Raw genomic sequence first — 23,630 nt, forward strand, 5'->3', positions numbered from 1 at the left:
TATTTAGAATTGTGATATTTTCCTGCTGGACTAGTCCTTTTATCATTATATGATGTCCCTCTTTGTCTTTTTTAACTGTTGTTGCTTTAAAGTTTGTTTTGTCTGATATAAGAATAGCTACTCCTGCTCGCTTTTAGTGTCCATTTGCATGGGATATCTTTTTCCACCCCTTTATCTTAAGTTTATGTGAATCTGTATGTGTTAGGTGAGTCTCCTGAAGACAGTAGAAACTTGATTGGTGAATTCTTATCCATTCTGCCATACTGTATCTTTTAAGCACGGCATTTAGTCCATTTACATTCAATGTTAGTGTTGAGATGTGGAGAGCTATTCTATACATCATGCTATTTTTTTGCTTGAATACCTTGGGTTTTTTTTTTTTTTTTAATTGTGTTATTGTTATTTGGTCCCATGAGATTTATGCTTTAAGGAGGTTCTGTTTTGGTGTATTTCATGGATTTGTTTCAAGATTTAGAGCTCCTTTTAGCAGTTCTTGTAGTCCTGGCTTGGTACTGGTGAATTCTCTCAGCATTTGTTTGTCTGGAAAAGAATGTATCTCTCCTTCATTTATGAAGCTTAGTTTCACTGGATACAAAATTATTGGCTGATACTTATTTTGTTTAAGGAAGCTAAAAATAGAACCTCAATCCCTTCTAGTTTGTAGGGTTTCTACTGAGAAATCCGCTGTTAATCTGATAGGTTTTCCTTTATGGGTTACTTGATGCTTTTGCCTCACAGCTCTTAAGATTCTTTCCTATGTCTTGACTTTAGATAACCTGATGACTATGTGCCTAGGCAATAATCTTTTTGTGATGAATTCCCCAGGTGTTCTTTGAGCTTCTTGTATTTGAATGTCCAGATCTTTAGCAAGGCTGGAGAAGTTTTCCTCAATTATTTCCTCAAGTATGTTTTCCATACTCTTAGATTTATCTTCTTCCTTGAGAACACCAATTATTCTTAGGCTTGGACGTTTAACATAGTCCCAAACTCCTTGGAGGCTCTGTTCATTTTTTAAAATTATTTTTTCTTTGTCTCTGATGGATTCAGTAAATTCAAAAACCTTGTCTTTGAGGTCTGAAGTTCTTCTGCTCCTTCAATTTTATTGCTTAGAGTTTCCAGTGCATTTTGCATTTCTCTAAGTGTGTCCTTGATTTCCAGAAGTTGTGATTGTTTTTTATTTATGCTATCTATTTCACTGAATAATGTTCCTTTCATATCCTGTATTATGTTTTTGATTTCTTTAAGTTGGACTTCACTTTACTCTGGTACCTCCTTGATTAACTTAATAATTGACCTTCTGAATTCTTTTTCTGGCAATTCAGAGATTTCATCTTGATTTGGATCCATTGCTGTTGTGAAAGGAAAGTAAATCTTGAGGCCCCTAAATCACTAAGCTAAAGAGAAAAGTCAAGCTGGGAACTGCTTGGGGCAAACCTGCCTTCCATTCTATTCAAAGTCACCCCTCCACTCACTTGCCTCCTTTGAAGAGGCTGATTAGAAACTCAAAAGAATGCAACTGTTCCTCTCACCTATCTGTGACCTGGAAACGTCCTCCCCACTTTGAGTCTTCCTACCTTTGCTTCAAGTTGTCCTGCCTTTCCAGACCAAACCAATGTACTTCTTACATATGTTGATTAATGTCTCATGTCTCCCTAAACTGTATAAAACTAAGCTGTGCCCCGACCACCTTGGGCACAAGTCGTCAGGACTTCCTGAGGCTGTGTCACGGGTGTGTCCTCAACCTTGGCAAAACAAACTTCCTAAATTGAGACCTATTTCAGATTATCTGAGTTCACACTGTAAGCTGGTGTGATCTTTTGGTGTTAAAGACCTTGCTTTGTCATATTATCAGAATTGTTTTTCCAATCCCTTCTTATTTGGGTAGACTATGTCAAAGGGAAGATTTGGGATTCAAGGGCTGCTGTTCAAATTCTTTTGTCCCACCGGGTGCTCCCTTGATGTGGTGTTCTCCCGCTTCCCCTAGGAATGGGGCTTCCTGAGAGCTGAACTGTAGTGACTGTTCTTGCTCTTCTGAATCTAGCCACCTTGTGGAGCTACCAGGCTCTGGGCTGGTCCTAGGAGTGTCTGCAAAAAGTCCTGTGATGTGATCTATCTTCAGGTCTTAGAGCTGTGGCTACCAGCGCCTGCTCTGGTGGAGGTAGCAGGAGAGTGAAGTGGATTTTGTGAGGGTCCTTGGTTGTGTTTTTGTTTAATGCACTGGTTTTGTGTTGATTGACCTTCAGTCAGGAGGTGGCACTTGCAAGATCACATCAGCTGTGGTTTTATAGGAAGGATGCAAACCTGGTTAAGTATTCTGGTTTCTCAGGCGGTAGGCAGGGCCATAGAGCTTCCAAGAGATTATAACTTTTGTCTTAAGCTAGCAGGGCAGGTAGAGAAACACCACCAGGTGGGAGCAGGGATAGGTGTGTCTGAGCTCAGCTTCTCATTTGGCAGGGCTTGCTGTGGCTCCTATATCATATGGGGGTGTGGTTCCCTGTCCAATGGAGTTATATTCCCAAGGGGATTATGGCTGCCTCTGCTGAGTCACTAGGGAAGTGGGGGAAAGTTGGCAGTCTAAGACCTCACCTTGCTCCCATGCAGCCCACAGTGCTAAAGGCCAGCCTCACTCCCACTGTGCCCCCACAACAGCACCATGTCTATTTCTAGGCAGCCAGTGACCTAGGCTGAGAATTTGCCCCAGACCATGAGCCTTCCTGTTGAGAAACCAAGCAGACTCACAGTTTTTTGGCATCTCAGGGAGCCTGAATTGGTGATCCAGTTCCTTCAAAGGCTCTATAGATTCTCTTGGCTTTCCTGGTATGTTCCTGTGGTAGCTCTTGGAGCAAAAGTCTCCACATACTGTCCTGTCCATCTGAGTGGGAGCTGCAAGCTAGTCCTGCCTCCTATCTGCCATCTTTCCCCAGATGAGATATATTTTGATATACTTTCACATTCAATGTATTTGTCTTTGGATCTAAAATGAGTCTTTTATAGATAGTATATAGCTGGATAATACCTTTTAAAAAATACATTCTTCTAATTTCTGCTTTTTTAACTGGAGAGTATAATCCATTTACATTTAAAGAAATTACTGGTAAAGAAGGGCTTGTTTCTGCCATTTTGCTATTTGTTTTTTATGTTGTATCTTTTTTTGTTCCTTAATTCCTTCATTACTGCCTTCTTTTGTGTTTAGTTGGTTTTCTTGTAGTGTGCCATTTTGATTCCCTCCTCATATTTTTTTTCTGGATATTTCAAAGATACTTTCTTAATGGTTACCCTAAGGATTACAACTAACATTCTAAATTCATAATAATCTAGTTTGAATTGATACCTGCTTAGCTTCAATAGCATACAGAAAGTCTGTGCCTGTACTGCTGTCTTCTCCTCCTTTATGTTATTGTCACAAATTACATCTTTAGAAATTGTGTTCTTGTTAACATAGATTAATAATTTTTCTTGTATTCATTTGTCTTTTAAATCATATAGGAAAAAAGAAGTGATTTGTAAACCAAACATACACTAATACTGGATTTTTATATTTATCTGTGTAGTTGTCTTTACCAGAGATCTTATCTTTTTTCTTTATGTGGCATCAATTTATTGTTACTGTCCTTTCATTTTATCCTAAAGAACTTTCCTTAGTATTTCTTATAGGGAAGGTCTGCTGGTGATGAGCTCCCTCAACCTTTGTTATCTGAGAATGTCTTAATTTCTATTTCATTTTGAAGAATCATTGTGCCATATATAGAATTATTGGTTGACAGACTTTTTTTCTTTTATCACTTTAAATATATCAATTCACTGCCCTCTGGTCTCCATGGTTTCTGATGAGAAATCAGCTGTAAATCTTCCTTAGGATCCCTTGCATGTGACTATTCAGGTCTCTCTTGCTGTTTTCAAGACTCTCTCTTTGTCTTTTGACATTTGATTATAATGTATATTGGTATGAATGTCTTTGAGTTTCTCCTATTTGAGGTTTTTTGTTTAGCTTCTTGGATGTGTAGATTGATGTCTTTCAGCAAATTTGGGAAATGTTTGGCTATTATTTCTTCAAATATTCATTTTGTACCTTTCTCTCCTCTCCTTCTGGTACTCTCATAATGCATATGTTGGTATGCTTGATGATGTATCACAGGTCTTGTAAGCTCTGCTTATTTTTCTTCATTCTTTTTTCTCTCTGCTCCTCCAATTGGGTAATCTCAATTGACCTATCTTCAAATTCACTGATTCTTTGTACTGCCTGCTCAAATATGCTGTTGAACCCACATAATAAACATTTTCACTTCAGTTATAGTTTTCAACTCCATAATTTCTACTTAGTTCCTTTTTATAATTTTTCTTTCTTTATTGGTATCCTTAATTTATTGAGACATCTTTTGGTTTTATTTGTTTCTTTGTTCATAGTTTCCTTTAACTCTTTGAACATACTAAAGACAAGTATTTTAAACTCTTCGTCTAGGAAGCTCAATGTCTGAGCTACCTCAAGGATAGTTTTTGTTAATTTGTGTTTTCTGTAAATGGGCCATATTTTCCTGTTTTTTTGCATGCCTTATAAATTTTTGGTTTAAAACTGGACATTTTGAGTATTCTAATGTGGTAACTCTGGAAATCAGATTCTCCTCACCCTCCCCAGCGTTTGCTGCTGTTGTTTGTTATGTGCTGCCATCATCTTTTTCTTTTGTGACTTTTTCAAACTGTTTTTGGCAAAGACTGTATTCTTTGTTGTATATGGTCACTGAATTCTATATCTGTTAGTTCAGTGGTCAGTCAGTGTCTTGAAAGAGATTTCCTTAAATGCTAAAATGTAGCACCTCTTTCTTCATGAAATACTCCATGGTTGTTGTAAGTTTTTTTCTTAATTGGATCCAGGGTTCTAAAAAAGTTTGATTCTGTTAGTTTTTGCCAACTCCATGGTTGCTTCAGTAGAGAAACAAATTCTTGGCACTTTCTATTTCATCATTCTCAGTGATGTTACTTGGTTGATTTTTTTAAAGCAAATTACTTGATTGGACTCAAACTATAAGTTTGGTGTTGCTTGCAGTCAGTTGTAACTAAAGTATCAATTAAGTTTTTTAAGACTTAGCTGCATGCTGATTTGAGTTTTCCCCAGACACTCATGGTTCAGGGTCATCCCGGGAATGTAGGAAGAGTTTCTACATAGAACTCAATCTTCTCTCTGGTTCTTTCCTTTCTGGATGCCCTCTGGTCTCTGTGATTTCTGATGAAAACTCAGCTGTAAGTCTTCCTTAGGATCCCCTGCATGTGACTATTCAGGTCTCTCTTGCTGCTTTCAAGATTCTCTCTTTGTCTTTTGACAATTTGATTATAATGTATCTTGGTCTACCCTGACTTCCCTACCCCATCTTACTGCTGACTTTTCAGACATGATGGTTGTTCTCGTCTGTCTTCTGGTTCTTCTGACTTGAGGGACGCAGATTTTCTATTAAAGTGTTAGTCATTGTGCTTGGCATTATAACTGTAGTATGTAAAATCAGGAAAATCATCCTGCACTTATACTTTTTTTCAAGTTTTTGACATCTCTTTAGGCTCTGCCTGCTTTTTGTTGCTCTCCAGAATCTTCAAGTAGTTAAAAAAAAAAATTTCCCCAGAGTTTATAATTGTTATCTGTGGGGAAGGGTGGAAAGGAGAGGAAGTCTGTTAGGAGCTCTCTCTACCATACCTATAGCAGAATTGATTAGAACAGGTTTGAAATCCAGTTCTGGTGCTTACTTGTTTATATGGCCAACCACAGTTAGTGCTTTCCTAAGAGAACAGGAATTTTTTAAAATTTTAATCATTTTCAAGTGTACAATATAGTGGCATTAAGTACATTCACATTGTTGTGTAATCATTACCACTATCCATCTCCAGAATTTTTACATTTTCCCAAACTGAAACCCTGCACCTATTAAATAACTTTTATTTTACTTAAGAGAAAAAAAAAGAACTGAGGTGAAACTAAAGAAATCAATGAACTTCAGATAAATGTATCTTCAGCTCAAGAGATGTTAACTCGTTAAAGAAACATAAGGATTAAGAAATTAAAAGATTATGAAAAACACTGACGTTGGAGTCATTTTTTTAAATTTCTCATTTCAATTTTAGAAGAAACAGTCATGCATGTATAACGTTTCTGTCAATGATGGACCACATATACAATGATAATCCCATAAGAGTATAATGGAACTGAAAAAGAAATTTTTTTGGAGACAGGGTCTCACTATGTTCCTCAGACTCGAGTGCAGTGGAGGCATCACAGCTCACTACAGCCTCAACCTTTCAGGCTCAAGCAATCCCCCCACCTCAGACTCCCAAGTAGTTAGGACTACAGGCACGTGCCACCATACCTGGTGAATTTTTAAAAATTTTGTAGAGACTGCGTGTCACTATGTTGCTTGAGCTGGCCTCAAGTGATCCTTCTGCCTCAGCCTCCAAAAATGCTGGGATTACAGGCATAAACCACTGCGCCTAGCCTGTAAAATTCTTATTACCTAATCCCAGCACTTTGGGAGGCTGAGGCGGGTGGATCACCTGAGGTCAGGAGCTCAAGACAAGCCTGGGCAACATGGTAAAAACCCGTCTCTACTAAAAATACAAAAATTAGCTGGGCGTGGTTGCACATGCCTATAATCCCAGCTACTCGAGAGGATGAGGCAGGAGAATCACTTGAGCCCAGGGCGGATGTTGCAGTGAGCCGAGATTGTGACATTGCACTCCAGCCTGGGTGACAGAGCAAGACTCCATCTGAAAAAAAAAAAAAAATTCTTGTTACCTAGTGACATCATAGCCCTCATGATGCAATGCATTACTCATGTGTTTGTGGTGATGCTGGTATAAACAAAGCTACTGTGCTGCCAATCATATAAGAGTATAGCACATACAATTATCTATATTATATAATACTTGATAATAATAAAGGACTATGTTACTGGTTTATATATTTACTATCCTATGCTTTTTATCATTATTTTAGAACGTACTTCTACTTACTAAAAAAAGTTAACTATAAAACAGCCTCAGGCAGGTCCTTTGGGAGGTATTCCAGAAGAAGGACAGCTCAATGCATGTTATTGTCCCCTGAAGATCTTCCAGTGGGACAAGATGTAGAGGTGGAAAACAGTGATACTGATGATCCTGATCCCATGTAGGCCCAGGCTAATGTGTGTGTTTCTGTCTTAGTTTTGAGCAAAAACATTAAAGGTAAATAAATGTGTGTGTGTGTATATATATATATGTATATTTCTTGAGACAGAGTCTCATTTTGTCACCCCGGCTGGAGTGCAGTGGCATGATCTCAGCTCACTGTAAGCTCTGCCTCCCGGGGACACGCCATTCTCCTGCCTCGGCCTCCCAAGTAGCTGGGACTACAGGTGCCCGCAACCATGCCCAGCTAATTTTTTGTTTTAGTAGAGACAGGGTTTCACTGTGTTAGCCAGGATGGTCTCGATCTCCTGACCTTGTGATCTGCCCGCCTCAGCCTCCCAAAGTGCTGGGATTACAGGCATGAACCACCGTACCCAGCCAGTAAAAAATATTTTTTAATAGAAAAATATTATACAACAATGATATAAAGATATTTTTGTACATCTGTACAGTATGTTTGTGTTTTAAGCCAAGTGTTATTACAAAAGAGTCAAAAAGCTTCTGAACATTTAAAAGTTTATAAAGTTAAAAAGTTATAGTAAGCTAAGGTTAATTTATTATTGAAAAGGAAAATATTTTTAACAAATTTAATGTAGCCTAAGTATACAGTATTTATAAACTCTACAGTAGTGTACTGTAATGTCCTAGGCCTTCACATTCACTCCCCACTCACTCACTGACTCACCCAGAGCAACTTCCAGTATCGCAAGCTCCATTCATGGTAAGTGGCCTATGGAGATGTAGCCTTTTCATCTTTTATATCATATTTTTACTGTACCTTTTCTGTTTAGATACGTTTAGACAGACAAATAGTTACCATTGTGTTATAATTGCCTACAGTATTCAGTATAGTAACACGCTGTACAGTTTTGTAGCCTAGAAGCAACAGGCTATGCCATAGAGCCTAGCTGTGTAGTAGGTTATGCCATCCAGGTTTGTGTAAGCACACTATGACATTGCCTAATGATGTTGCCTAATGCATGTCTCAGAATATATCTCTGACTTTAAGTGATGCATGACTCTGTTTACACTTATTCTTACTTTCCTTTGATTCTCAGAAATGTTAGTTATATCATTAATTTTATTTGGTCAAGGTTTAAAACATTGATTTCTACTGTGTAGTTATAATTCCCAAAGTTCTTTAGTCCTAGTTCTACATTTAAACAGATTTTGCAGTCCTCATAATCATTCATTTATCACTGCTTCTCTATTCCATAATGCTTTATTTTGACTTAACCATTGGTTTTCTGAATTTCTTTATGTAGTAGGTTTTTTAATGAAAAGCTCATAGGTGCTGTACTTTCTGAATTCCTGAGAATATTTGCCTGTTGTCTTTGGGCTTGAATGACTTCAGAGACATTGTTCCACAATGCTGTGACATTGAATAATGCTGAGGAGAAGACTTTTCCTTCTGAAGTGCTTGAAATATTTTATCTTTATCCTTGAAGTCTGATAACTTAATCAAGGTATGTGTAGGTATTGATCTTCCTGCACCAATTATTCTTGAAATAAGAATAGGTACCCTAGAGAGCTGCAGAATTAGTTCTTTATTTCAAGGAACTTTTCTGCTGTTTATTTTTGAATACACTTCCCATTGCATTCACTGGGATTTCTACTTCAAGGATACCAAATAATCTTCTGGTAAACAATTTTCTTTTTACTTTTTATCTTCCCTCCATTTAGGCATTGGGAAGAGGGAGAGCCTCTCTCTTTTTTGTAACCTGGAAGTCATCAGTAAATTAATCCAAGAAACATCTCTATTAAATGAGTACATTTGTAAAACCAATCAACCAACATCCACTGATGACCTGCTATTCACCATACAATTCATTTGGTCACAAGATTTAGCCCCTGTTCTGTGCCAGACTCTGTGCTGAGTCCCAAGGACTGAGAAGACTTACACCTGGTTTATTAAGCTGTTCTTGCATTGCTATAAAGAAATACCCGAGACTGGGTAATTTGTAAGAGAAGAGGTTTAATTGGCTTAGGGCTCTGCAGTCTGTACAGGAAGCATGGCACTGGCATCTGCTTCTGGGGAGGCCTTAGGAAGCTTACAATCATGGTGGAAGGTGAAGAGGGTGCAGGCATTGCACATGGCGGGAGCAGGAGCAAGGGAGGTAGGAGGTGCCACACACTTTTAAACAACCAGATGTCATGAGAACTCATTTACTATGGTAAGGACAGCACCACACCATAAGGGATCCACCCCCATGACCCAAACACCCCCGCTAGGCTCCCTACCTCCAATATTGGGGATTACATCTCAACATGAGATTTGGACAGAGACAAATATCCAAACCATATCACCTGGTCTCCACCTCCAGGCCTTGCAGGGTAATGAGAGGACACAGGTACAATCAGAAGATGAAGCAGAATTGAGATGAGCAAGAGGCCCAAGAGCAAAGTAGGGGCTATACTCAAATAAGGCAGTTGATACAGATCTGAAGCATCAGATCTGTAGGGGAATACAAGATCATCAGTGGGAAAGAGAATGAGGAGTCAGTATCTTCAGAATACTAGAATCAGGTTGGGAGTACAGGATGGGTTGGGACGAAGGCCTCAGGATGGTGGTGGTGAATGAGGCAATAGTGCTGGCTGTGCGGCTATGGGGCAGAGAGACCACTTCACAGGTACTTAGACTAAATTGCAGGTCTGAGTCTCCTGAGCCCTTCCCTTGTCCTCCCTCCACAGCGCTCTTGGGAGTATTTCCTCCTCCTGAGCTTTTCTCCATCAGCTGCTTTTCCTAGCAGCCTTGTCCTTGCAGCTGGTTCTGATTTTGTCTCCAGGTTCATCCATCTAGGCAACTTGGAGGCACCTTTCTTATACTTTCCTGTGGGAGAATGTCTATGGTGCTTGTGGGTGGGAGAAGGAAACAAACAAAATAATTTTTCTTTGCACCCCACCTTCTAAAGATGATGTCAGAAGTAAAGTCCTGAGTAAAGAAGAGGCTGGAGTCTGGGAGAAAAAGGACAAAAACATTAACGAGTCTTTAAATCACACTGACTTTTCAAGCTGTGCTCTGCAGCTGTTCTGGTCCCTGTGATCCTGTCCTGGGTAGGACTCACCCTGACCTATCCTTTCTCCAGGGACAAAGTAGCTGGACTGTTGGGAAGATACAACAACTGATGTCTCTGAACCCTGAAAAAGGACAGGCAGAGGAGAGCTCTGCTCTGTATTAGTCAAAACATTTTTGGTTGCACAGGGTAGAAGTTCAGCTCAAACTAGCTGTACCAGTCTAGCAAATAGCAGAAAACAACTCTGACTGGTTTAATCAACAGATAATTTTACCAAAGGATATTAGGTATCTCACGAAATCTATATGGGGTCAGAGATCTGGGTCATATGTCTGAGCTCTACTTGCAAGGGAGGTTGGAAAGCAAGTAAAGGCTTCTTCAGTGGCAGGAGAAGGTGGGAAACTCCTCAAACATAGGAAGCTTCTGGGCAGCCAAGATAATGACAATGTCCAACACACCAGCTTGAGTAAACACAAAATTCATTTGTTCACTTAACTGGGATGTCCATGGGGACTGTTTGGCTTCTAATGTGGCTGACCCAAGAATTCAACCAATCATTCTGTTTTGCTCCATCTCTCAAAGATATTTTCCCCATATTGGTTTCATTCTCAGGTAAGTCCTTTCCAGAGTCACATTATAACTTTCATAGGCCCTTGGTACTTTCGCTTTTTGGGTTCCTCCCTCCATACAACAATATTAAAAATTATATTTTTACAGTTGCATGGGTATAAAGTTGAATATAATCCAGGCTGAACTGTATTTCTTTTCTTCTGATTTTAAAAGAGTTAAAACATTTTCATGGGCTCCTGAAAGTATAGTGGGCCCTAGGCACTTTTCTGCTGTCCCTAATGAATAACTCAGCCCTGGCTCTTTTCCCTGGATGGAGGAGTTGGCCAGTAGCAAATCCTGACTAACAGAGCTTACTCCATCCTTGCAGCTCCTGATCCCAAGTGATGAAAGTGCACAATTGTCTCTCGTATGAAGTATTGGCTCATTTGTGGAAGAATTGCTGCGTTCAGGACACGGGAATTTTCTAGTTAGACCGGGTCACGTGCCCATCCTTGAGGTGGTGAACGTGGTGCTGTGTGGTCACCAGCCCCACTGGAATCACACGGAGTTGGCGGAATTGCAGTTCCTAAAAACAAGAGCTGCTGGGCACACAGGAAAGTAATAGGTATCCATTCCAGCACCACAGTGAAGATGTTGCAGGTGGAGAAGAGGTTCACATCATAAATGATCTGACCTTACCAGGAAGTGACTGAACCATTTGGCAGCTATGACCTTCATGTAGGTTTGCCCCTGAGTATCATCTTGGAAGGTGCCAAGCACTTCCTGGCAGGTGGGCTGGAAAGTTTATTTATTTGTTCAGGTACCACCAGTGAATAGGTATAAAATCATAGAGCTAAAGATCCCAGATTGTTAGACTCTTAGACTTAAAATTTTAAGAATTTGGAATCATTGACACTTAGATTCTAAAGATTTTAGCATATTAGTCTCCAAAAATCTAAAATATCTAAAATCATGGAATTTTAGATGTTTACATTCTTCCCCTTGGAATCTTTGTTTCTAAATTTTAAAACTTTACAATCTTAAACCATAGACCTCAAACCTGAGAACTTTAGAATCTTACACTCTAAGAATGGTTTTAACATAATAGAATATCAGGATATTTGAAGGAAAATCTTGAATCTCAGAATCTTGCCTTGGGGGTCATGTGTCTTCCAAATCAGAGAAGCTTGGGCTCAGACCCCTGGTCTCCTGACCCTAGAATCTCTGAGCTGTCAGGGACTTAAAGTCAGGAAAGAACCATATTTGGCAACTCAGACCTTTATAAGGAGGCACTGGGGTGGATGGTGAATTTACAGTCCCAGGGGTCAGTTTCTGTTCTGATTGTCCCATCTTGAACCTGACCTGATCCTTGCCCAGGTACCTCACAGTCTCCCTCAGAGCCTAGAGCCCCAATCTGCTGCACCCCCAACCCATGCCACCCCATCTTCTTAGGGCTGTTTTTTTTCTTTTTATGCCTAGGGTGCCCAAGCCTTCCCTGGTGACCACTCACATGAATAGGATCCCAAACTGGGCAGATGAGCCCACTGGAGAGGACAATAGGTTCCTTCCCCAGACCTTTTCCTAGGGCTCTCTGAGCTTTCTGGAGGCTAGGACTCCTTCTCTGAATATTATGCCTCTGGAACCTAGAGCAGTCATCCAGTAAGATACAGAAATGCCAGTGGAATCTCACAAGGCTCTTGCAAGGTGCCATAGAGCAACTGTTGGCTTTGTCTAGGGTCTGATATTCAGTAGCACCCTAATGTTTCCTTCATACTACTCAGGTCTGATAGCCACCTCTCCATAAGGAGCATTAATTAAGCAGCTTAGGGACAAGAAATTTCCCTGAAACTAGAGATTATTCAAGACAATCTACTGAGAATAAAAGGTAACACAAAATAATACTTACTCCTTGATGTGGTTTGGATCGTGTCCCTGCCCAAATCTCATGGCAAATTATAATCCCCAATGTTGAAAGTGGGGCCTGGTGGGAGGTGATTGGATCATGGAGGTGGAATTCTCATGAATGGTTTAGCACCATCCCCTTGGTGCTGTTCGCATCATAGTGGGTGAGTTCTTGTGAGATCTGGTTGTTTAAAAGTGTGTGGCACCTCCCCCCTCACTCTCTCTCTTGCTCCTGCTCTGGCCATGTAAAGTGCCTGCTCCCCCTTGGCCTTCTGCAGTGATTGTAATTTTCCTGCAGCCTCCCAAGAAGCCAAGCAGATGCCAGTATCATGCTTCCTATACAGCCTGTAGAACCATGAGCCAATTAAACCTCTTTTCTTTATAAATTACCCAACCTCAAGTATTTATAGCATTGCAAGAATGGACTTAATACACTCCTGAAGGTTTTTCTGATGGTCATTAATTTGTTTTAAGCAGAAGTCTTCATAATTATATCTATGCATTTATATTATAATACATATATATTTATTTATATTCTATGTATCAGAAAGATTTGAGATAGCTTTAGAAACTATAGACAAAGTTTTTAAAAAAGGAAAAAACATAACAAAAAATAATTTAGGAGGAGAGAGAAGAACAACTGATATTTTTAGGCACTTGAACAAGAGAGGTGCAAAAGATGAGGAAGCAGCTGAGTTCCTGTCAGCTAAGGCAAAAAAGAATCTAGCTGGATATGAAACATTTCATTACCCAGCAAAAAAAGGAAAATAGTTTGCTTTTATGTAAAACATTTTTCTTCCACTATCTTTAAGGAGAAAGTTATTGGGCAACACTGAGTAATATTATGGGGATGACATTAAATTAATCAATTCTGCACAATAATATTAAAAGCTAATGCTTACTGAGTGCTTGCTATGTGCTTTCGTCTGTTAGAAATGCAAACCCAGCTGAGTGCAGTGGCTCACGCCTGTAATCCCAGCACTTTGGGAGGCCGAGGTGGATGGATCACCTGAGGTCAGGAGTTTGAGACCAGCCTGGCCAACATGGTGAAACCCTGTCTCTACTAAAAATACAAAAATTATTCAGGTGTGATGGCGTATGCCTATAATCCCAGCTACTTGGGAGGCTGAGGCAGGAGAATCATTTGAACCCAGGAGGCGGAGGTTGCAGCGAGCCGAGATCGCACCACTGCACTCCAGCCTGGGTGACACAGCAAGACTCCATCTCAAAAAACAAAACAAAAAAAGAAAAAAGAAAAGAAATGCAAATCCTTCAGCACCACCCAAGATCTATGTGATTTAAAAAATCAGGTTAGAGCCCAGGCACCTGTGTTTTCATGAGCTGTCACTATGATTTCTATGCACACTAAAGTTTGAGAACCCCTAGTGTAGAGGATCAGGCACTGAAAGAAGGGGCACCCTGGAATTCTGTGTCGCCATGAATCACCCTCCATATCATCAAGCCTCTTGAGGAGAATGGACCTTTGACTTTGTTTTTACTCATTCTTCTTGTAAGGCTAAGGGGAGGGGCACTTAATGAGTGAAGACAGCCTAATGGAAATGAAATGGACCTCAGCCAGCACACTGGGGCTGTAGCTCTAGTTTTTCTTTAATTTCTCTGGTCCTCTGTCTCTGGACATGAGTCTATCCATCCATGCAATGTAGAATCTGATGAAATGTTTGTTCAGAGAGAGGGAGGGAACTAATGGTGAGTGACACCATGGGCCATGGGCTGAACTAATTAAGCCACTCTGTGTCCCAGGCCCTCTGAGAGGTGCTGTGGATACAGAGATGAAAAAGAGACCCAGTTTCCATCCTCACATGGCTTCATTCTTCTCATAAAAACACATATAAGTAACAACAAGGTAATTATAATTCAGTGTGATAAGGGCAGTTGTTGGGAACCAATATACTAGCTAGAAACTGGTTTTCTTTCTCTAGCATAACAATTAGAAAAAAATTTTAATGTTTTTCATGATAGTAACATAAATAAAAAAGTTTATCCTACCAAAAATGACTACCAAGTTTGTTGGAAAAAATTAAAAACTTAAATGAAAGAAGATTCAAATAAACGGGGAGGTATATCAGATAAGTGGGAGGAGTAGCATAATGCAACCCCCTGAAAATTGTGCTGAATTTTTGAGAGAGCTTGCAAACTTACTGCAAAATTTATTTATTTATTTAGAGACAGAGTTTTGCTCTTGTCACCCAGAGTGCAATGACATGATCTTGGCTCATTGAAAACTCTGCCTCCTGGGTTCAAGCAATTCTCCTGCTTCAGCCTCCCGAGTAGATGGGATTACAGGCACCCGCCACCATGCCTAGCTAATTTTTGTATTTTTAGTAGAGACGGGGTTTCACCATGTTAGCCAGGCTGGTCTCGAACTCCTGACCTCAGGTGATCCATCCTCCTTGGCCTCCCAAAGTGCTGGGATTACAGTCATGAGCCACCACACCTGGTCCAAAATTCAAATGAAAGAATAAAGACAAGCAAATAGCTAAGTCAATTTTTAAAAATACCAAAGGATTGAAGAGGCTTCCATTATCAGCTAGGATAAAAGACATACTTCAAAGCTACAATAATAAAATAGTATTGTTCTGGCATAACAATAGACAAAATAATAATAGAATATAATAGCTCAGAGGTAGATGAGGTGTGTAGGAATTTGATATTGATAAAGATGGTACTATAAAACAATGAGGAAGGACAGATTGTTTTTTAAAAGAAAGATTTTAGGAAAAAATGGCTTCTGGTATGAAGAAAAAGAAACGAATTTCTTCCTTACACTTAAACAGAGAGGAACTCCGCATGATTTTAAGATATAAGTTTGAAAAATAAAACTGGGAAGCTAATGAAAAAACTGCTGGGAAATTCCTTTATGATACAAAAAGAAGACTAAAACTCCACAGGCCATAAAGTTTAAATGTGATAGTTTTGACTACATCAAATTAGAGATTTCTGCTCAATGGAGGATAGATTACAAACTGGGAAAACATATTTGCAATTTAAAGTCGACACGGCATGAACATGTGGAAGTTCTGCAAAGCAATACAATAAGATAGAAGATCCAAAGAAATGAGCAAAATTTCTCAATAAGATTTGCAAACGGGGCATGCTAAGTGCTAACAAGTATTTAAAGAGTGTTTATATTTATTAGTAATCAGAAAGGTGTATATTAGGCAGAACGAAGTAGCTCTTTAGCCTGATAAGAACGGCAAAAATTAGAAAACTGGATAATAGCAAGTCTTGCTGAAGATGTGGAAAGATGGGAACTGTTTAGTTCATTACTGCTGGGAGTGTAAATGGCACAGCCATTTTAGGAAACAATCTCAAAGTACAGTCAACTGTCATTATTTACAGTAGTTATGTTTTATAAAGTTGCCGCAAACACTGAATTAGTGAATACTGAATCATTTCTCTAGGGGAAATACAGGATTAGGTTTCTGCAAGCCTCTGGTTACAACATTTTTATCAATCAAACAATGCATAACCTGGTTTTACATATGTTTCTGTTTAAAGATATTGTATTTAACATGTATTATTGATTTGTTGACATTGAAGTCATGGCCAACAGCACTATAACTCAAGCCTGAACACAGCTTATCTAACACAAAATTTTTTTCCCACAAGCCTTCTTGCATTAGAAACACTAGACAGCACTTCAGCACCATGCTTGGAAACATTTTAAACAGTGATGTCACCAACAAAAAGAGCACAAAAATGTGAAAAACCTGGCTCTAAATAGCCCGCCGAAAGGACACTTATTTACAGAGCTGAACCACGAAGGCAGAACGTCATCATGTTCGATCTCAGCTAGGAACATGCTCATAGGGTGACTCAGATTTTTGGCCACTGTGTGCATGTTCGAGAATGACCCTGCAAGCTCTGTGAGTGTTGGGGTTAGCAAGCAGGCAAATTTGCAATCTTCAAACGATGAGGATGACTGTATTTAGCTAAAGGTTATGCATACCCTATGACTAATGTATTTCACTCCTTGGTATATATTTCAGGAAAAAGCTCCATGGGTCTGTAAAGGGACATAACACAAGGACATTCATCAAGACATAAAGGTAGCAAAGAGTTAGAGGCAATTTAGGCGCCCTTCACTAGGAGAAAAGTAAAATGTGATCAAATCATACTATGGAATATTATGTATCAGTTGAAACTAATGAAACTAGATGTATAAATAACAACGTAAAAGTATCTTTTAAAAGTAGAATGAGTAAAAAATGTAAGAAATAAATTGAGACATGAAACAATTCTTTTATTGTAAATTAAAATTACACATACATGCACAAAGCAGCACTACGCTTTGTGCTTACGTGGGAAGGAGAATGAAAGGGGAAAATAAGTAAAACAAGCAAGGGGCCTGCAGAAACTAATGAGTATGCCATGCTCTGAACTCTTTTCGCCTAAAGTCCAAAAAAAAAAAAAAAAGTGCCGTAACAGTGGAATTATAAAGTGCTACAGGGCACCAGCTGGGTGTGGTGGTTCACACCTGCAATCCTAGCACTTTGCAGGGCTGAGGTGGGAGGGTTTCTTGAGACTAGGAGCTGGAGACCAGCCTGGTCAACATAGTGAGACTCTCTCTTTCTCTCGTTCATAGGGTGACTGGGAATTTTGGCCACTCTGTGCATATATATATATATATGTATGTATGTATTCACACACACAGACAGACAGACACACACACACACACACACACACACACACACACACGTAAAGAATGACATCTACCTCACATTTCAGAATTAAGAGCCAGGACAGGCTTCTAATTCTCTAATTTCCTGGATGATTCCCTGGAGAAACCTGAATAAAATGTATGCAAGTGAGATGGACAAGGAGGAAAAGTGCTTCAGGAAGAGAGAAGAGTTTGCTAGAGTTTGAAGAGAGAATGAGAACTTGGTGTGTTTGAGAAACTGAAAAGAAATTCAGAATTGCCATGCAAGAGATAATGGCGAGACTTGAGGCCAAACAGATCGTTCAGGACTGGATCAGGGAGAGTCTTTAAGTCACTTGGAGGGTGGTAATATGACCAGATCTGTGTGTCAGAAAGCCTGCTCTGGCCACTTTATGTATGGGAACATGGACACGCAAGCAGAAAGATCCGTGAAGAGAATGCTGTGCTCATCCAGAAGAGATCAGATGGTGACATCTGCACCCGGGTCAAGGATGTGGGGATGGAGAGGAGCCAAGGTGTCTAGGGATACCTTCACAACCACCACCTCAGGTTCACAGGGGTGAAAAGACTCCACCAAGTGTATAGGGCTTCAAACTCCCTCTCACCCTTCTTTTTAAGACAAACTGCTCCACTGATTCTTTTTGTAGGTTATTTATTTACTTATTTATTTTAATCGATAAACAAAAACTGTATATATTGGCTGGGCTTGGTGGTTCACGCCTATAATCCTAGTGCTTTGTGGAGCAGAGGCGGGCAGATCACTTGAGCCCAGGAGTTAGAGACCAGCCTGGGCAACATGGCAAAACCTCATCTCTTTTTATTAAAAAAAAATGAAAAAAAAATTAAAACTCTATATATTTATGGTGTACAACATGATGTCTTGAAATATGAATACATTGCAGAATGGCTAAATCAAACTAAGTAACATGTATATGACCTTAAATACTTATTTTTTGTAGTGAGAACACAAAATCTATTCTTTTTCAATTTTTAAGTATACAATACATTGTTATTAATTATAGTCATCATGTTGTACAATAGATCTCTTGGACTTATTCCTCCTGCTTAGCTGAAATTTTGTATCCTTTGATTGATATCTTCCCAATCCACCCACCCTCCCTCCCCCAGTCGCTTCCACCGATTAGGTGCCCCTGTTAAATCATATGATTGAACTCATGCATTTCCCTCTGGCCACAGCTAGTTTGGTCCAGAGCCAGCATCTGACAAAAAGCAGCCAACTCCCAGGCTATCCATGACCTGTGATCTATGGCCTGGCTTGAAACTATTTAACTTTAAAAAATTATGGTACATATACATAACATAATATTTACCATTTAACCATTCTTAAGTGTAGAGCTCAATGGCATTAAATACATTTACAATGTTGTCCAACCATCACCACTATCCATTTCCAGAACCTTGTAGTCATCCCAAACAGAAACTCTGTATTTATAAAACAATAACTTCCCATTCTCCTCTCCCCTCAGCTCCTAGTAACCATTGTTCTACTATCTGTCCCTACGAATTTGATTATTCTAAGCACCTCATGTAAGTGAAATAATATAATAGTTGTCCTTTTGTGTCTGGCTTATTTCCTTTAGCATAATGTCTTTAAGGTTCATCCATGTTGTAGCATGTATCAGAATTTCATTCCTTTTCAAGGTTGAATAATATTCCATTTAGTGTATATACCACATTTTGTTTTTCCATTCATCTGTCATTGGATATTTAGGTTGTTTCTGACTCTTGATTATTGTGAATAATGCTGCTATGAACATAAGGATAAAAACATCTCTTCAGGACCCTGCTTTCAATTCTTTTGGATATATAACCAGAAGTGGAATTACCGGGTCATGTGGTATTTATGTGTTTAATTTCTTGAGGAACTGCCATATTGTTTTCCATAGCAGCTGCACCATTTACATTCCTACTAATAATGCACAAGCATTCCAATTTCTCCACATTCTTATCAACACTTATCATTTTCTGATTTATTTTATTAATAATAATTTTATTATTAAATATTTTATCATTATAAGTTATTATGTCATTATAATAATATAATATTAATATTATATAATATATAATATAACATATACTAATGTAATAAAGTTATTATATGATGTGTTAATATAATAATAATTGATTATTATTTTATTAATAGTTATTATTGATTATCTGTTATTATTTTATTAATAATAATTATTAATTATTATCAGATATGTGATTGGCAAATATTTTCTCCCATTCTGTGGATTGTCTTTTCACTCTCTTGATAGTGTCCTTTGATGTACAAAAATTGAGGCAATTTTTTCTTACTTGGGAAATACGGAGAGACTACCAATTAGCAGGTATAGCTACAAGTGAAAAACGTTGTTGTTGCTATGATTTCATGTCTACTCGGATAAATGTTTAGGAGAAACCACAGGAAAATATTGAGTGAGGGTAGAACTAGCCTGAGATTCCATATCACTACAATTCACTTAACATGTGATTAATTCTTTGTTCATCTAGAAGGGGAGCTGAAGATGAAAAGATGTCATGATCTGGGGACACAGCAAACCAAAGCCCTGACCTGAAACTGAAATTGGTACCAGAAGGGAGGTTGTGAACAGATAAACCCCAGACAGAACTTTGGTAGTAACACAGGAGTACTTTGGGAATTGTTTATTGGGTGGCGGTGGAGTCGACAGTAAAAAAATTTCCCCTCTACATCCTTAGGTTAAATTCTGATAGTGCATGGAACTCTAGGGCAAGGCGACTTACTAGGCTACCTCCTTTAGACCTTAAGGATGTGGTCCCACTGACATTTAGACATCAGTTTCAAGGAGCTGGAAATAAATGTCTTGCAAAATTAGTAATGTTTAGATAAAAGAACATGAATCCCAATCCCAGCTGCCCAGGGTCAGTAAACAAGGAAACTCAGAGCCTTCATATCACCCTGTTTTGGGAAGCCCTTTCTGACCATAGCAGGATCTCTGAGATCACAGAAAGCTGAGTCCAGGAACAAATCATATCCTTTGTTGAATTGCACCCATTGAGGTCCCATTTACATTGGGTCTTATGCAATGGGAGAATGGTTAACAGTATTGCCTTGATTGACAAAAACTGGGACTCTAGAAATTGGAATGAGGCTATCTGTGAAGAGCCAACGATGAGGATATTTGTCACCTGGGTTCCCCCTTAACACTTTTCATTGCTCTACATGTCCCTCAATGGACAAACCTGACAGGTCTTCAAGAGGAAATTTGCCACAGGAGAAGGGAATAAGGAGACTGGGCTTGCCGCTTGGGGCAGGAAGAGGAATATCTAGGACCATACTTTGAGAAAGGGTGGTGGCCCCAGGAACAGCATACCTCTGATAAGGAGAAACTTCTCCACTCAGCCACCCGGTGTCTCTACTTAGCCACCGTGGGGAAACGATGGTGTGCTGAGAATTAAAATAACTACTGCTTTTTACCCAAACAGGTGTGCTAAGGGACACTGCTTGCCTGAGCATAAGCTGCGTGAGGGGCATGCTCTGCTTCTAGGGCATCACGCAGGTCTAGATAGCAGAGGCAAATTTCCTGTGTGACTGGTTTTGAAAATCAGTGGTGGCAGTGAATTTTCAAGCAACAAGGATTGAGATGTGAGCGGTTTCAGAGTTTTTCTATTGAGGGATATTTCTATCTAAGTTGCTATTTCACCAAAAAGGGCAAGAATAATTCATATCCAATAGCCAGCAATGCTAGGGATTTTCAGAAACATCGAAAGAAGAGATCCAAGGGAAAAGACAGAGTTTCTTGCTAATCAAATACTTGGAATCTCCAAGAATCAAAACTGTTTGAATTAATGGTAATGTGACCTCAATTATATTCACAGTCTTGTGAAATTTGGGGTTCACACCTTAAAATTAAATTTAAAAATCCTATTCTTTTTTTCTATGAATTAAGAAAAAAATTATTATTTGATTACAATGGAGGACTACCTAGGACTATATTTTGAGATTGAGTGTTCTGACTACTGGGCTTTCTAAATTTGCCATTTTTCCCCTCTATGTTATTGATGTTTATGAGAGAAGATGAAGTTATTTCTTTGAATCAGGGTTTCCTAGCATTCTTTGGCTACTGGGGACATGCAATCTTGGTGATGGCTGCTTTGACATCCTTGTTCCTCAGTGTGTAGATGAGAGGGTTGAGAACGGGTGTGAGAATGGCAAATACCACATTGCCCATGATGTGGAAGTCGAGGGGCAGGTCAGCCCTGTAGGCCACATAGGCTAAGGCAATGGATGAGTATTAGGTGCCCACCACCAGGAGGTGGGAGCTGCAGGTGGAGAAGGCTTTGGAGCATCCTTCTTGGGAGTTGATGCGAAGCACCGAGGTCAAGATGTGGGCATAGGAGAGAAGCACCAGGAGAAGGGGGAGGAAGGACACCACCATGGCGATGCAGAAGCCCATGAAGGTCTGGGGGGTAGTGTCAGAGCAGGAGGCCTGGACCACAGCCAAGTGGTCACAGAAGCAGTGGTAGATGTGGGCAATGCTGTCAAATGCCATCTGGGAGGTCCTTACTACTGCTGGGATGGGCAGGAGGAGGGCAGTGAGCCAGGCACTGGTTGCCAAGACAGCATTGGTCTGTGGGGTCATGAGGACAGGGTAGTGCAGTGGGCGGCAGATAGCCACATAGCGGTCATAGGCCCTGACCACCAGGATGAAGGCTTCTGAGCAGGAGAAGCTGTGGAACAGGTACATCTGCAGGAAGCAGGCAGGGAAGCTGAGGAAGCAGTCCCCAAGCAAGAATAGGGACAGCATCTTGGGGACAGTGGTTGTGGTGACAAGAATGTCCAAGGTGGAGAGGTTGATTAGGAAGAAGTACATGAGCTTGTGGAGGCTGGGCTTTGCCACCACAGCCACCAGGATCAAGGCATTACCCATCAGGATGAGCATGTAGAGGAGGAAAAAGACAAAGAAAATAGTAGAAAGGAAGAGGCATTTTGGCAGAGAGGGGATGCCCATAAGGTAGAAGATGGTTGAGGAGTCCCCTGATCCATTACAGGTGATTGTTTCCATGATGGGTTAAACCTGGAGGCTCTGAAGTTGAGTACTGGGAACACCTGGGAACCAGGCCCATCTGGAAGCCAAAACAACCAGAGCTTCTGTAAGGAGAATTACTAAATGATCACTGTATAATAAATAGATGATGGACTCGATCTTATCTCAAAATTCTTCATCCTATCCCAGAATTCTCTTTCCTTTTTAAATCAAGTATGGAAAAAGTACCTACAATATATAAATCATGTGTTATTTGTTATTAGTAGACAACTTAGTGGGGCTGAAGAAAGACATTAAGCAATGAATCACATAATTATTTAATTGCAATTGTGTTAAGTGCTTTGGAAGAACTTCTAGTCCACTTTTCCATGTTCCATGTGATTATTTTGGGGATATCAGATCTCTTAAACCAGAACACCAAGTTCCTTTTTCTTTTGGCATTTGCTTTAAGTTTTTTTAAAATGGCATCTTTGTTACCACATCGAATAGGGAGGGCTGATGTCTCCCAGGTTTACTGCAACATGCTGTCTTTCCATCATAATTATTAACTAGGGAATGGCTCCTTTCTCTCTTGTTTGCTTGGTGCAGTGGTTCTGCTGTTTCCATCTAAGCTGAGTTCTCTGTATCCTGTCTCTGACTGTGGGGCTCTTTGTTATGTTACAGTGAAGGGAGTGACACTGGAATGCTCTTGGTAGGAAGAGTCATTCCAGACTGGGTTCCTGATAATGGCTTCTTCCACAGCTGGGCAACAACAGAGAATCCAAGACAGTCTCTGTAACTCCTTTGAGCTTCCCTCCCTGCTGGCTGCTGCAGCTCAGCCGTGCTCCTGTTTGACCACTGCATTCCCACCACCCAGCAGGCTTCTCTGCTTCTTTGCTAGTCAGAAAGTGTCACGGTAACCTGGGAAAACTTGGGAGGCATGATTGATAGAAAAGAACCACCTGGAAATCTGTTTGTAGTAGCTGCTCCGAGTCAAAAGAACCCCTTTTGGAACCAGGAATGAGTGCTTCAACCCACAAACACGGGGATTTTGAGCTGAAGGAAAGTACTGATTCACCCTCTACTTTAGGCTTGTCTCTTGCGCTAAAGGACCCCCGGCACAAGTCTTTGTTGACGTTTGTATTACTGTCTCATTAATCCCAATGATTCAGGAGCAGTTTCCACTATTTTTCCCAAGTCACTTCTAATTTCCCATTCCTCTAATGAAATATCTTTCATGGATAAAATCACTAATGTAAAAAATGGAAAAGATGTTTATTTTCAAGTCCAAATAATTTACCCCCCATAGTCCAGAGGCTGCTCACAGAAAGG

General features: G+C 39.8%; 1 pseudogene; it reads right to left on the minus strand.

Moving 5' to 3' along the window:
* Window positions 1-21,392: 21,392 nt before the first annotated feature.
* LOC112605925 lies at window positions 21,393-22,337 on the minus strand (annotated as a pseudogene).
* Window positions 22,338-23,630: the final 1,293 nt, after the last annotated feature.

The sequence above is a fragment of the Theropithecus gelada genome, chromosome 14 (genome assembly GCF_003255815.1).
Source record: "Theropithecus gelada isolate Dixy chromosome 14, Tgel_1.0, whole genome shotgun sequence".
Lineage (NCBI taxonomy): Eukaryota > Metazoa > Chordata > Mammalia > Primates > Cercopithecidae > Theropithecus > Theropithecus gelada.